This window comes from Cervus canadensis, chromosome 23, assembly GCF_019320065.1.
Source record: "Cervus canadensis isolate Bull #8, Minnesota chromosome 23, ASM1932006v1, whole genome shotgun sequence".
NCBI lineage: Eukaryota > Metazoa > Chordata > Mammalia > Artiodactyla > Cervidae > Cervus > Cervus canadensis.
Window position 1 is genome coordinate 41075898 of NC_057408.1, and position 17329 is coordinate 41093226.

Here is a 17329-nt window from a genome sequence, read left to right on the forward strand (position 1 = left end):
AAGATCCCCTGGATGAGCGCATGGCAACCCACTGAGATATTCTTGCCTGGAGAATTCCAGGGACAGGGGAGTCCAACACGACTGAAATGACTTAGCATGAGTGAATTACGCTAAATGAGAGCATTATTCCAGGAGCTCGGCCATGTTCCCTATCCCTCTTCTTCCTTTTTCTTTTATATTTATCTCGCTCCTTTTTATGCTTGAAAATAATTTATTTACTTATTTGGCTGTGCCTGCATGTGGGATCTTCAATCTTTGTTGCAGCAGGTGGGATCATTCGAACTCTTAGTTGCAGTGTGTGGGATCTAGTTCTCTGACCAGGGGTGGAACCTGGGCCCCTGCTCTGGGAGCACAGAGGGAACCACTAGGGAAGTCCGCTGCTTGAAAAGAATTTTTAGGACTCTGTAACAGATTTTTCGGCAAGGAATTCCAAACTCAGAATACAAAAGCCTGTTAATTTTTCCTAAAGAGACAAGAGAAATAGTCTATTCATCATATGCTTTTTTCCCCCCTCCAGGGAAACCCCAGCACCAGGGGAAGGGACAAAATCTGTGTGCTGAACGCTGCTGGACTCTGTGGATATGATGATCAGCAAGGCTGCTGGGTCCTTGCCCTAACGGAGGGCACACTCTAATGGAGAAGATAGACAAAGAGGCAAAAATAAATGAGATACAGTGTGCAATCGTAATAACTGCTAAGAAGGAAACAAAGAAGGGACTGGCAGAGAAAGCCATTGGGATCTTGGGATCTGCTCTGTTAGGTGGCCAGGAGAAGCTCTCTGAGAGGAAGATACAAGCTGATTCATGGCTTCCCAGGTAGTAAGGAATCCACCTGCAAAGCAGGAGACTTGAGTTGGATTCCCGGGTCAGAAGAATCCCCTAGAGAAGGAAATGGCAACATGCTCCAGTTTCTTGCTTGGGAAATCCTATAGACAGAGGAGACTGGCGGGCTACAGTCCATGGGGTCACAAAAGAGTGGGACAAGATGAGTGACTAAATCACCACCACCATGGAAAGGGGGATGAACCAGGAGTGAACAGCTGCTGAGCAGGAATTCCAGACAGAGGGATAGGGCGTGGCCAAGTCAAGGCAAGAACGATGACTTACCTGTGTGGTCTCATGGGGACCAATTAATTTCTCAACACCTAATCCTGTCATTTCTTTTTTATGCAACAAATATTTATTTGTTTCTATGTGGGAGGCATAATTCTAGTCAATGGGATTAAACAGTCCCTGAACAGAAAGAATTTATCGTTCAGGAAGGAAAACTTGTCAGTCAACTGGAAATGACTAATCAGAGTAAAAAGAAGCTTTATATGAGAAGCATGCCTACTACCAATTCACGTGGGGGTAATGAACCAGGAAAGGTTTGCCCACACAGGTAACGTCCAAGCAGGCACCTGGGCATAAGGGGAATTATATTTCATTAACAGGGCATGGAAACACAGTGGGTATAATTGTCTCCTTTCATTGGACTGGAAGAGTTGAATAAATGACTTCAACATCTCTATGGTTGAGCTGTGTTCCCCCAATGTTCATATGGGCTTCCCCAGTGACTCAGCAGTAAAGAATCCACCTGCAATGCAGGAGCTGCAGGGAACATGGGGTGATCCCTGGGTCAGGAAGATCCCCTGGAGGAGGACAAGGCAACCCACTCCAGTATTCTTACCTGGAGAATCCATGGACAGAGGAGCCTGGTGGGCTACAGTTCATAGGGTTGCAAAGAGTTGGACACGACAGAAGCAACTTAGCATGCACATGCATATTTATATGCTGAGGTCTGGTACCTCAGAATGTGACCTAACGTGGGATCAGGGTCGTAGCATATGCCCATTAGCTAAAATGAGGCTATTATTATGGGCCCTAATCCAATATGACTGGTATCTTATAAAAAGGGAACATCTGGACACAGGGACACGTAAAAAGGGAAGGTAATGTGAAGGGGCATGTGGAAAAGACAGTCATCTCTAAGCCAGGGAGAGAGGACTGGAACAGATCCTGTCCCCTGGAAAAAACACTTTGCTCACATCTTGCGAACAATGAGATAATACATTTCTGTTGTTTAAGTCACCCAGTTTGTGACATTTTGTTACAGCAGCTCTACTAAGCTTATATAAACTAGAAAATACCTACATGACTGTCTTAAATGAAAGGATACAGAAAGTATATGTGTTGTGTATAAGCACTCATTTGTGTCCAACTCTTTTCAACCCCATGGACTATAGCCCACCAGACTCCTCTGTCCATGGAATTTTTCAGGCAAGAATATTGGAGTAGGTTGCCTTTTACTTCTCAAGGGGATCTTCCTGACCCAGGAATTGAACCCAAGTCTCTTGAGTTTCCTGCATTGGCAGGCAGATTCTTTACCACTGCACTATCTGGGAAGCCACAGAATGTATATATATTCACCTATAACTTGGTAATGTATCCTAAAAGTACACACACACAAAAATATTATACCTTTGGGAGAAAATATTTGTGAAAGATGTATCTGATAAAAGACTGGTAGCCAAAAATATACAAAGAATGTTTCAAAATTCAGCAGTAAAAAAACAAACAGGTCAACTAAAAAATGGGCCAAAGAACTAGAGTCCTCATCAAATATGATATGTGTGTGTGTGTGTGTGTGTGTGTTAGTCATTCAGTCCTGTCCAACTCTTTGCAACCCCATGGACTGTAGCCCACCAGGCTCCTCTGTCCACAGGATTCTCCAGGCAAGAATACTGGAGTGGGTTGCCATTCCCTTCTCCAGATGATATACAGATGGCAAATAAGCATATGAAAATATGCTTCACATCTTGTCATCAGGAAAATGCAAACTGAAACAATGAGATACCACTGCACACCTATTAGAATGGCTAAACTCTGGAACACTGACACCACTAAATGCTGACAAGCGTGTGGAATAAAAGGAAAACAAAATGGTACAGCTGTGTTAAAGGCAGCTTGGCAGTTTCTTTCCCAGGTGGCTCAGCTGCAAAGAACCTGCCTGCCCAAGCAGGAGACACAGGTTTGATCCCTGTATCAGGAAGATCCCCTGGAGAAGGAAATGGCAACCCGCTCTATTATTCTTGCCTGGAAAATCTCATGGACAGAGGAGCCTGGCAGACTACAGTCCATAGGATCACACAGAGTCGGACACAACTGAAGTGACTCGGCAAGCATAAATGTTTTTGCCTGGAAAATCTCTTGGACAAAGGAGCCTGGTGGGCTACAGTCCATGGGTTGCAAAGAGCTGGACACGACTGAGTGACTTAAACAACGACAACAAGCGTACTTATATGATCCAACAATTGTATCTCTGTGTTTACCTAAGAGAACTGAAAACTTACATCCACCCAAAAACCTGCACACAGATGTTTATAGCATTTTTATTCACCATTGCCAAAACTTAGAGGAAACCAAGATGTCCTTCAGCAGTTAAATGGATTCTTAGATTGCAATACATTCAGACAATGGAATATTCATTAGTCTAAAAAGAAATGACCTATCAAGTAATGAAGACAATGAAGAAACTTAAAATGTATATTACTAAGTGAAAGAAGCCAATTTGAAAAGTTTCCACACTGTATAATTCCAACTATATGACATTTTGGAAAAGGCAAAATTGTGGAGACAGTAAATTGGTCAGTGGTCCGCAAAGGTTGAGGTGGGAAGGAAGGATGAATAGGTGGAACACAGCCTAATTTTAGGGTAGGTAAACTATTCTGTACAATACTGTAATGGAATCTACATTCACCAAACCCGTACAGTATATACCACAGAAATACTCTACTGTGAACTCTGGACATTGGATAACAGTGATGTATCTGTGTGCCTATAATAAATGTTCCATTCTGGTGGGGATGTTGCAAATAGGGGAAGTTACAATGTGTGGGGGCAGGAGACATGTGGGAACTCTCTGTACTTTCCTCTCAATGTTGTTGTGACCCTAAATCTGCTCTAAAAATAAGGTCAGGGCTTCCCTGGCAGTCCAGTGGTTAAGACTGCATGTTTCTAATTCACGGGGTGTAGGTTCAAGCCCTGACTGGGGAACTAGGATCCCACATTTCACACAACCAAAAAAGCTTTTTAAAAAAGATTTACTTTAAAAAATGCTGTACCTTATTTCTTAGAGCCCTTTAATTAGAATATACAAAGTATGCGAAAGCAAGCTTAATCTTCCTAATTTGGTAAATACGAAGCATGACATTTCTCTTGACTGTTCAAAGAAAACCTTTATAGGTAAATCTGCAGCTTTGTATCTTGTTCTTGGTAATTACATTAGTTCTATGTTTTATTGCATAAGTAACACTGAGGATTCACAACCAGTCCCAGTCGAAACTGGAAATTTTAAAGAAACATAATTATTTTAAAAGAAAGTTTTCTCCAATAATATTGATCTTAGCCATGAGCCACTTTTTATTTATTTTAATGTTCATTGGACCTTATTAAAATTAAAGAAGAAAATTTTCTCTACAAGACTGGGTAATGAAAATAAAAAGAAAATTCTTAAATAGCAAGCAGATATTTGTGTACATAGGGTAGCATGTGTGTGTGCGTGCACACTCAGTCATGTCTGACTCTGCAACCCCATAGACTGTAGCCTGCCCGTTTCCTCTGTCCATGGAATTTCCCAGGCAAGAATACTGGAGTGAGTTGCTATGTATGCTCTGGTTTAAATCATTTGGGGAAAGAGTGAGATGTCCTTAGAGATTTTAAATACTCAGAATATACATGGAAGTAAATCCACTTTTTTCCCCTCTCTACCTTCCATTTCTCTATTTAAAAATTAATACATGAAATGACAAAAGGAAGAAATAGACTCATTTCTTTGTAGTCATGAAAACACGCAGAAGTGCCCCAAATTTGCTACCTTTTATTTTAAATTTCTAAAGATATCCTCAGATTGGACGAAAGGCATTTCTTGTGAAAAGTTTATTAGTTCTTGTTAGAGGAGGATTCTCTTAGCTTATTTAGCTTGGCCAGTGGTCTTCACTCTTGGCACCACATTAAAATCACCTGGAAGGATATCTTTGTTTGGTTTCTTTGTTTATTTAAGTATCTGAGCTCAAAATCCAGAGATTTGGATTTAATTGGCCTGGGGTGGGGCCCAGACATCAATAATTTTATTTTTTAACTTTATAACTGGTTGAAGTTGAGAACCCCTGACCTAAGCAGTGTTTCTCCTCCTTGGCTAGTCATCAGAATCACCAGGGGCAACTGTTAAAAATGTAACTTCCTTGGTCACTCCCTCAAGAATCTGATTCCTTAAGTCTGAAGTGGGCCAAAGGAATCTGTGCTTTTAACAAGCACCCTGGGTGTTTTGATAATGAGCCAAGTTTGAGAAACACAGGAGATGTCCAATAAAAATGCTAAACAAGCTCAACTGGTCTGTTTTTTGTTTGATGACAAAATTCCCTCCAATTCATCTTACTGCTGCCTCTCATTAAAAAAACAAAGTTTTTCTTTTAAAATTTTCTACCTTTTCCTTGCATATGTGTTTGTGCACGTGTATTTGGTTTAACTAACCATCCATCCCTTTCAGAGCATTCAAGGACCAATTCTCAATATTCATTTTATTCATACACAGTCACAGATGCCCATAACATAAAAAAAACTAAATAGCGGCAAAATATTTATGTATTTTTAATCACTCTAAATACTGGAAAGAAGTTTTTAAATGATATTTTTCTTTAGGGAAAATTGCTTTGTAATCAGATGCTACTTTCTTTACTGACTGAATCACCATGTTCTATCCACATGAATTTGGGATTCTTAAATGATGTTCTCAGAGTCTGACATTGAATATAGAATGCATACGATCAAGCACTTTCCTTCAATTTCCTTCAAGTCCCCCCTGTCAGAACACCTGGTCCTCAACCTCATTTGGCAGGTAACACCTGGTGGCTCAGATGGTAAAGAATCTGCCTGCAAAACAGGAAACCTGGATTCAGTCTCTGGATTGGGAAGATCTCCTGGAGAAGGGAATGGCAACCCACTCCAGTATTCTGGCCTGGAGAATTCCATGAACAGAGGAGCCTGGCAAGCTGCAGTCCATGGAGTCACAAAGAAATCCAATGACTGAGCGACTAACACTTTCATCACTAACTGGGGTTGGGAAGGAAGCTCCATTCTGCTGACTAGACTTTTCAAGTGACTCTGCCCAGTGAGAGTCTGTAAAAGGTGTTTCTTGTTAGACAGGTGCCTTTCAGCCAGGACTCAAATTGCAGCTACCGAGTTTCTGGGGTGGGGTGAGAGGGAAGGAATTCCGTCTATATTTTCATAGTTTAAATGTTTTAAGCAGCATTCTAATTTACAGTATCTATTAAGCACATTTGTACTTCTTAAATCAGCATGGAGTTCTAGAAGTATGCATTTCACATAGAAAGACTTCTTTGGAACTTGTATTCAGGAAATAAACCTCAAGTTGCTGCTTCAAGCATACTAGGATTTCCAGATGTAACAAACAAACAAAAATGAATAGAACAGCATCATCACCAAAGAAAATAATGACAAAATAAAGGGGCAAGAACCCACAGAGTTTCTTTCTCTATTTTCCTTTTTTGCTGTACTCTTTGCTTTTACCTGCGGCTGTTTTTCACTTGAATCTTCAGGCCCTCTGTAGTTAGGTTTTTTACTTAGACCCCAACATGTTTATTTTGTCTTAATTCTTTACAAGAAAGTGAAACATATTGATATATTTTCTTTCATTTTTTTCCCCCCTCACAATCGGAAATAGAGTAAGATTGTCCTAGCCTAAAAACAAAACAAATAGAATAAATAATCAATGTTATCCCTGTTGGTTGTTTAACAACCAGTTCTCCAGAAAAAACTATTTTTGAAAAAATGTTCTGATTTAGAGCCTATAATGTTTACCATGGGGTAAATACTCCCACCATTGTTGATTTCAAGCTACCAACATGATGTCTCTGAGAGCAGATTTTGGAAGAGATGTGCATAGTTGGGTATAAAGAACCAGGACACGTGCCTTCAGTACATCCCTGGTGGGAATGTTATGAGCATTTATTCATTTAATTTAATCCATTATAACCTAATAAAGTGGAAGAAGAAACTTAAAATCAATTAAGTTTGGGTTTTGGTCTAGCTACTTACTAGCCATATGAACTCAGGCAAGGAACTTCATTCTCTCTGATCCTGAGTCCTTCTGACTAATGTATTTAAATCTTTCTCTATAACCATCTCCTTTTGAATGTTATCTGCTTCTCAGCATGTTTCAAAACAAGTGTAAAATATGTCAGTTGCTAGCATGTACTTTGATATGATGTAATGAAAATGGCACTTTTGCTGCAATTTAATCATGGGAAAAATATCAGACAAATCCAGTAGGACACATGGTCTCTGACCAGTACTCTTTAAAACTGTCAAGGTAAAAAAAAAATAATAACAAAATAAAATAAAACTGTCAAGGTCATTGAAAGCAAGGACAATGTAAGAGACTACTGCAGTCAAGAAGAACCTAAGAAGATGCACTTACTGAATGTTATATGATATCCCTGATGGGAGGCTGGAACAGAAAAAGGAAGCAAAATAAAAGCTAAAGAAAAATCTGAATAAAGTATGGACTTTAGTTAATAATAATGTATCAATCTTGGCTCACCAATTATAAGAAATGTACCACAATAACGTAAGATAATAGTAGGAGAAAGTGAGTGTAGAATGTCTAGGGACTCTGTACTCTTCTTGAAATTTTTCTAGAAGATTGAAACTGTTCTAAAACATAACAACAAGAACAGCAACAAAAAAATTCAAGTGTAAGATTTTCTCTATGGGACAAACATTTGGAAAAGAACTATTATATCACCACTGAATCCTCTCTTCTATAGCATGGAAATTCTCAGTTTCTTTAATGATCCTTTATGTGTTACATCTTCAAGTTCCTCCATCCTGGGAGTTTCTCATCGTTTCTTGAATAAGCCTTGTTCTTCAGACTGTTTTTGGTTTTGGTTATAAACGTCTCTGAAGATTGTTCTTCCTTTGGATCCCTTGAGTTGCTTAACTTCACTTCATCTTTCAAGAGCCACTCAAACAGCACCTCCTCCTTTGTGACACACCAAATCTAACGCACCGCTTTCCTATCCACCGTGCCGAGTGACTCTCTTCTCTGTACTCTCATGACATTTGTTCATAGCTCCTATTACATCATTCAGTGTTATAATTTTTCTCAACAGACATGTAATCCTGGAAAACCTAGAAAAGCACCAGATACAAAGAAGGGGCATGCTGATTATCAGTTGATAAAGTTGGTCCTACCTAGACTAGCCGGTAATGCTAATCCATTTTGGTCAGTTCTCTGTTCAAATTTACAGTTGTCGCTGGTTATCCAAGGGGGGCTGGTCCCAGGACGCCCCACTCACACCACTGAGGATATGAAAATCTGTGGATGTTCGAGTCCCTTATATAAAATGACATAGGACAGTTAGGTCTTGAAATCCACAGGTTGGAATCCAAGGAGGTAACTGCAACCATGGGTGGGGACACTGTGTCCACGTGCCTCTTTTAGATCAGATGTTCTGCATCCTCTTTTTGCTTATCTAATTCCTATCTACCTTTCAAGTCTCCATTTACAAGATACACTTTCTTTCTGAACCTCCATTTCACTTATAGTTAGTGAGGCACCATTAGCTTGTTTATCCTTGTTTTAATACGCACTTACTTTGATTTCAGGACCATTTTCTTGGTCTATGCTTGAAGTCCTTGGTCTCGGCTTGAAGAACATGTTGGTGTCTATGCTTGGTCACCTAATACTGTCTAAGATGTTCTGATGGTCTGGTTTTCTAATTATCCTGCTCTCCTGTGAATGTCCTTCCTCTGAATGCTGGAAAACTAAAATCCTGACCAATATTTAGCATGTGCTCATGTATTTCATGGGGCTTCCCTCGTGGCTCAGACAGTAAAGAATTTGCCTGCAGTGTGGGAGACCCAGGTTTGATCCCTGGGTTGGGAAGATCCCCTGGAGAAGAGAATGGGACCCCACTGCAGTATTCTTGCCTGGAGAATTCCATGAATAGAGGAGCTTCATGGGTTACAGTCCATGAGATTGCAAAGAGTCGAACATGACTGGGAACTAACACTTTCTTTTTTTCATATACTTCTTGGTCTGTTCTCTCTTTGAAACATAGGCATTTTGTCCACTTCACAACATTGTAAGCATTTTTTAGGGCATAAGTGTTTTCCCCTACAAATTTTGTTTTTCTCACATTCCCAGGCAGTGTGATAGACACATAGCAAATCCTTATGAATAAATAGGGGTCTTATTCTAATTCACACTGTCTGACGACCTGGCAAAATATTGGGCCCATTCCAATCTGAATCCAAACTCTGCGAGTTAAGTCTGGGAGTTCCTACAGTCAGCACTTTCTAGACTCACTTTCCCTAAATTATTCCACAGCTGGAGAATTCTATGTTACCAATTGATTGCAGAATCATCTACAATGCAATAATAAGTTGAGTCCAGTGGCTAATTGAGGCTATTTCATAAGGGAGTATGCTTTAAAGGGTGTGGTTTCTTTTGTTTAATGTTAATCACTCTTAATCCATTTACATAAAGGAATGTGTTTACACAGTTAATACAAACGTAAAGTGTAGATGTGTATTTTTAATGTAACTTAGTCCACAGATATTCATGGGGTACTATCTTCCCTTTCTCCATCAATCACTATTTTATGCATTATGTATTATATGAGTTAAAAATTCTTATATATTCTATTAATGAAAGTAACACCATCAGGGCTTCAGCAAAACAGAGAGTAGAATTCTTTTCTTTCTGAATAAAGGTAAAATAGCAAAAGAGAGCACAATAGTTGAGAGCAAGTTGAGATAAAGCTGAGTTCTTTCACTGTACCTGAGACCTCTGATCAGTCTCAGGAGAAGCACAGTGGGCAGCCAGGCACATCTTTGAAACACAAACATTCTCAGAAACAGTCTAGTTCAAATGTGTATAGGGAAACTTTTACTAAAAGACAAAACACGTTAAAAAGTGTTTCTCTATTCACACAGGAGAACATATTTTGTTTGATCATGCACAGCAGTTTCTATTTCCCATTCTCATTTTTCTAATTATCTTCCTGAATATGACTCAGGATGTAAAGAATCCACCTGCCAATGCAGCAGAATTGGGTTTGATCCCTGGGTCAAGAAGATCCCTTAGAGAAGGAAATGGCAACCTGCCACTATATTCTTGCCTGAGAGATCCCACCGTAGACAGAGGAGCCTACTGGGCAACAATCCATGCAGTTGCGAAGAGTTAGACACTACTAAGCAACTAAACAGCAACACTGCATATGAGAAATAGCAGCAGTTCATAGAAACCCTTGTAAGGACCAACAATTTAATCCCTCTTCTTTACTCTTTGAGCCTTAAGCGCAGCAGGACCACTGATTTGATGATTTGACAGTCTGTTTGTTCAGTTAACCTTAGATAAGAACAAATTCTTAGGGACATTTCATGAAACACTATACAAAATCTGATCAATAGAGATTTATTTTTATGACATCCAAAACAAGCTACAAGAACCTTAGGGAATGGGTTTTACTTTTAGTTCAAGAATGAAAGAAATTAGAAATGGTTCCATTGAGTGTGAATCACACTTGCTATAGAAATGACAACACAAATTTCAGTCTAGCCAAAAATCAATTTATAAAGCTCTGGGTGAAATTCATGGCTGTTACTTCAGAAAATATCAGTAGTTTCTCAGGGAAGATTAGTGTTTCAATGGACTTATAAGGCAGAAATACTTTTGCAGTCAATGTGTTCTGTTGACTCAATCACAAAGTTACAAAAGGCTAGAAATTAAGTGTAAAAACTTTCTTATCTCGAGAAGCTCCATTGAAGAAAGCCTTTTAATTATTAACTTGTTTGGTGTGTTCTATAACTATAAGGAAATTCAAATATGTGCCAATACATAGAAAAGAACATAGGAATCATAAAAAAATACAATGGCTTGGTAGTTGTGAAAAGTGCTATACATCATGAATAGGTAAATAATTCAAATTAAAATTATAATTTTTTTACTTAGTGACATAGAAAGATTTTTAGTGATATGATAACTTTTGACCCTGGTGAGAGTGTTTATTGTTGCATTCATTGTCAGTGGTAGCATCACTCATTATTCAGTTCAGTTCAGTTCAGTTGCTCAGTCGTGTCCAACTCTTTGCGACCCCATGAATTGCAGCACACCAGGCCTCCCTGTCTATCACCAATTCCCGGAGTTTACCCAAACTCATGTCCGTTGAGTCGGTGATGCCATCCAGCCATCTCATCCTCTGTCCTCCCCTTCTCCTCCTGCCCCCAATCCCTCCCAGCATCAGGGTCTTTTCCAATGAGTCAGCTCTTTGCATGAGGTGGCCAAAGTACTGGAGTTTCAGCTTCAGCATCAGTCCTTCCAATGAACACCCAGGACTGATCTCCTTTAGGATGGACTGGTTGGATCTCCTTGCAGTCCAAGGGACTCTCAAGAGTCTTCTCCAGCACCACAGTTCAAAAGCATCAATTCTTCGGCTTTCATCTTTGTTTATAGTCCAACTGTCACATCCATACATGACCACTGGAAAAACCATAGCCTTGACTAGACGGACATTTGTGGCCAAGAAATGTTTCTGCTTTTTTAATGTGCTATCTAGGTTGGTCATAACTTTCCTTCCAAGAAGTAAGTGTCTTTTAATTTCATGGCTGCAATCACCATCTGCAGTGATTTTGGAGCCCAGAAAAATAAAGTCTGACACTGCTTGCACTGTCTCCCCATCTATTTCCCATGAAGTGATGGGACCAGATGCCATGATCTTAGTTTTCTGAATGTTGAGCTTTAAGCCAACTTTTTCACTCTCCTCCCTCACTTTCATCAAGAGGCTTTTTAGTTCATCTTCACTTTCTGCCATAAGGATGGTGTCATCTGCATATCTGAGGTTATTGATATTTCTCCCGGCAATCTTGATTCCAGCTTGTGCTTCTTCCAGCCCAGCGTTTCTCATGATGTACTCTGTATATAAGTTAAATAAGCAGGGTGACAATATACAGCCTTGATGTACTCCTTTTCCTATTTGGAACCAGTCTGTTGGTCCATGTCCAGTTCTAACTGTTGCTTCCTGATCTGCATATAGGTTTCCTCAAGAGGTGGGTCAGGTGGTCTGGTATTCCCATCTCTTGAAGAATTTTCCACAGTTTATTGTGATCCACACAGTCAAAGGCTTTGGCATAGTCAATAAAGCAGAAATAGATGTTTTTCTGGAACTCTCTTGCTTTTTCGATGATCCAGCGGATATTGGCAATTTGATCTCTGGTTCCTCTGCCTTTTCTAAAACCTGCTTGAACATCTGGAAGCTCACAGTTCATGTATTGCTGAAGCCTGGCTTGAAGAATTTTGAGCTCATTATTAGAGAAATGCAAATCAAAACCACAATGAGGTATTATCTCATGCTGGTCAGAATGGCTGCTATCAAAAAGTCTACAAAAAATAAATGCTGGTGTGGAGAAACAGGAACATTTTCGGTCTGTCGGTGGGAATGCAAACTGTACAGCCACTATGGAAAACAGTGTGGAGATTCCTTAAAAAACTGGAAATAGAACTGCCATACAACCCAGCAATCCCACAGCTGGCGGATTGCTCCCACACATAGAGGAAACTAGAATTGAAAGACACATGTACCCCAATGCTCATTGTAGCCCTGCTTACAACAGCTAGGACTTGGAATCAACCTAGATGTCCGTTGGCAGGTGAATGGATAAGGAAGCTGTGGTACACATACACAATGGAATATTACTAAGCTATAAAAAAAAGAATGCATTTGAGTCAGTTCTAAAGAGGTGGATGAAACTGGAGCCTATTACACAGAGTGAATTAAGTCAGAAAGAGAAACACTGATACAGTATATTAACTCACATGTATGGAATTTAGAAAGATGGTATTGACTATCCTATATGCAAGGCAGCAGAAGAGACACAGATGTAAAGAACAGACTCTTGGACCCTGTGGGAGAAGGCAAGGGTGGGATGATTTGAGAGAATAGCATTGGAACACGTATATTACTATATGTAAAATAGATGACCAGTGCAAGTTCACCGCATGAAGCAGTGTTCTCAAAGCCGGTGCTCTGGGACAACCCAGACAGATGGGGTGGGGAGGGAGATGGGAAGGGGGTTCAGGATGGGGGACACATGTGCACCCATGGCCGATTCATATCGATGTATGGCGAAAACCACCACAGTATTGTAAAGTCATTATCCTCCAACTAAAATTAATTAATTAATTAAAAAAAAGAAAATACCCAGGTTGACAAAATTAGAAAACAAAAAAAGAATATACATTGGCACTCTGCTTTTGTGACGCAAGTTGATTTCATATACCAAAAGCTATTAAGTCCCACGAAATATTTTTGACCTAGAACTTTTACTTGTAGGACTCTATCTTGAAAAGATGCTCCTAAGTCTAGAGAGAGCCTTCCCAGATAGTACAAGTGATAAAGAACCTGCTTGCCAATGCAGGAGACAAGAGATGCGCATTTGATCTCTGGGTTGGAAAGATCCCCTGGAGGAGGAAATGGCAATCCACGCCAGTATTCTTGCCTGGAGAATCCCATGAACAGAGAAGCCTGGTGCTATAGTCCATAGCATTGTAAAGAGTCAGACACAACTGAGACAACTTAGCAAACAAATCTAGAGAAGTGTTTATCTATCAAGATGGTCTTTATAACCATAAAAATAAAAAATTGAAAATGACTTAGATACCCAATATTAAGGAGTTGGGTAAATCAATCATAAATCATTTATTTGAAGAAGTTTAATACAGTCACTGGCAAATCTATGTAGGACTTGTGAAATAGGACAAATGTTTGTTTTATTTTAAGTGGACAAGGCATGCTATGTAATTATATTTATAGCACAGTGTAACAATGTTAAAAAATTCTATATACAGAAACTTGACTGGAGTATATACCCTGGGAGATTACCTTTAGATCATAGGTGAAGATTCCCTTCCTCATTTTCTATCTTAACAAAGTTTAGGTAGGGAATATATGTTTTTATGTTTAAAAATCAACATTTAAAAATATGATTTTTCATATATGATATGAATAATTGACAGTAAAATTCCATCTGTCATTTAAAAATACTTTTTAAAAACTTAATTTTGAAAACCAGCACAGAAAATAATAATTGGAGGAAATATCAGAAAGAGAATAAAAGTCTAAAATATTCATTGTGTTTCTTTCACCAGGTTGAAGTACTTTAATTTTCAAAACTGATAGTTGACTGTAAGCTTCATGTGATGGATAATCCACTGACATTGTTGAAAATAGAATAAAGAAAAGGTCAGTTTACTGGGCATCATATAATTGGTTTTTCCAGACTCCTTTTTCTGTCAATAGCTGACAATTGTCTTGGAGCAAGATCCTCCTCACCACTTCTTGCCAACGTGGTCTGGCCTTCCCTTGAGTTTAGCCTTGGGGGCAAGATTCTCCAGTGGGACTGTGTTTACTCCAACTAGTAAAAGTGAGACATGCTCTTCCAGTTATGGATTACTGAACAACTGACTGTATTCTGAGAGTTTCTGGCTACCGTCTTTGGCTCTGCACGGAGAAAACGGAATGATGGTGAAACCAACAGAAAGTCAGAGCTAAGAGATGGAGCGAATCAATAGCTTTATTTTTTCACTTATTTTTGGCTGTGCTGGGTCTTTGCTGTGGTGCACAGGCTTTTCACTGTGTTGGCTTCTCTTGTTGAAGAGCACAGACTTTAGGCCCGTGGGCTTCAGCAGTTGTGATGTGCGGACTCAGGTTCGGTGGCTGTGACACAAGGCCTTAGTTGCTGTGAAGCGCGTGGGATCTTCCTGGACCGGGGATCAAACTGGTGTCCCCTGCAGTGGCAGGCAGATTCTTAACCCCTGGGCCTCCAGGGAAGTCTGACACAGCCAGTATCTTGGTGACATCATTTGATCGCTTGACTTGAACTATGCTTGAATCTAGGGCATCCCTGGACTTCCCAATTACATGACCTAACAAATGCCTTTATCCTCAACAATTTTGTTTTGTTTTGCTTCTCTTAAGCCAATTTAAGTTGGGTGTGTGTGCTGAATAGAGAGAGTTCTAAATTATACAGATATTTATGCTGATGTTTCTTTTCATAAGTCTGCCAACAATTTTGATGATAATGGGAAGTGGTCATTTTTCATAAAATTAGTCAGTCTTCTATGCAAACAGCCTTAAGAAATCATTCCTTAGTAACTGTCAATAGCTATGAGTTACTTCTAATTTTTAATAACATTTTACCCAGATAAAAGTCCACGAGTTCACTGGAATTATAGGGACTTTCCACAGCACATGAATCTCTGAGAGCCAGATGTCTTCTACAGTTAACTTCTTTTTAACTTCTTTATACTTTTCTAATCTTCCACATGAGGTGCACACACTCTGTTTTACTCCTGTAGTTTCTGTTTTCTTCAGGCCTGTACACTTAACCTAAAAATGCTTTGTGAGGGCTTCATTAACATGTAAAGCATTCCTACCAGTCCACAGTCTTTCAGAACAAACTGGGTAACCTGACATAGATAATATTTTATGAGCAAGAGGCTATCCTGAGGCTTAGATTTTATTCATAAGCAGCACTTTCTGCAAGTTAGCTGTGAATAAATATCTTTTATGAAATCTGTCACTGTGCTTCTATAAGAGACATTCTTTGAAATTCATAGGAAGGCATATATTCTTGACATCTCTTAAACTAAAAACTAAAGAACTGCAAAGCTCAGGTGGATCTTTAGACTTAAATCTTTCTCTGTGTGAGAAATAAATAAATCTAAATAAATAAATCTATGGTGGAAAACAAAATATACAATATATACATATTTTAAATTAATTATTTTCTTTTACAGGAGTCTCTCTGTTAAGCATGTAATCCTCATCTATTCTTAATTTCTCTCTAAATTGTTAAGGTATTTAATATTTGTTAAAGGACCTCTTTTTAACCTATGTGCTGTGCTGTGATTTTGAACTAAAAGAGAATACATTTGTGTTTTGCTCCACAAAGTATGCCTTTTTAAATAGTAAGATTTCGTCTTCTCTTCTTTCTGTATATGGTGCTAATCATCTAGCAGGGGTCAGAGCTCAGTGTACAAACCTTTAAATATTTCTTCAATGAATCTATCTGCTTATATATCTTTTTTTTTTCTGCTTATATATCTTTAGATAGCATTTTCAAGAGACCTTGGATTTGCAATAATTTAGTGTTTATTTCATTTAAAATTCAGTCTCTGATTTTTTACTACACTCCTGGGCAATTAAATGGTATAAAACATTAGTACTTGCTATGAACCAGACAGTGTTCAAAGTGTTCTAAGTAATATCATATTTACCCTCATAACTGCCTATAAATTAGCAGCTATTATTATCCCCATTTTACTATGAAGAGATTGAGGCACAGAGCGTTAAGTGACTTACCTAATGGCATATTGTGAATAAGTAGTAAAGCCAGGAGTTGAAGCCAGAGTCTAAGCTCTTAACCACAGTACAACACTACCAGTCAGTTATGTTGTTAATTCAGACACAGATTAAAAGAAACAAAATACAACAAATGTACACATAAAAATATAATAGAGCTCTTTTTGAAAAACCTGATGGCAGGAAACCCTTTCAGGATGCATTTTATTTTCATTTAACTTGATTTTAAGGTAATTGATTTATTATAATTTTATTTTATTATAAAAATAAATTATTTTCATATAAAGTGCTTAACTTTTTTAAGGAAAATTTTGTGCATAAGTAGCAAATGCAGGGAAAATAGTTGTGGTAAATTTGCAAACCAGTGATTCAGAGTTAACCTTTTAAAAAGTTTTTTAAATTACTTTCAAGAAATAGTTAATTGGAGGAAAAACAAAAACCATGTAGCAGGCCGGCTAAAAGAAGTATGAATTAAAAAAAAAAAAAGATTCCAGAACCATGGAGAATATTCTGGATTAACTTGAACTTAGTGATGAATGCCTTGCATCTCTTCTACAGGTCATACATACTAATTTTTTCAGTATCACCAATTTAATTTTTGCAATGCATTCTTCCCCATTTCAGTGGAGAATGTCATAATATAGGAAGATGCAACTATGACTTCATTAATTGGAAAATATAACCCAACTTTCCAGGATTCAAGAGTTGAAGAACTTTAGTCTTTGAATTCAGGAATACACACACACACACACACACACACATATATATATACATAAAATTAAATATATGTTTATTATTTAAATCTATATTTAGATAATTATGCTTAAACATACACAGACAGAATTTCAGTTGAATTTACACATATACATTTAGGTAATTATTCTTGTTTCTACATTTTCATTCTTT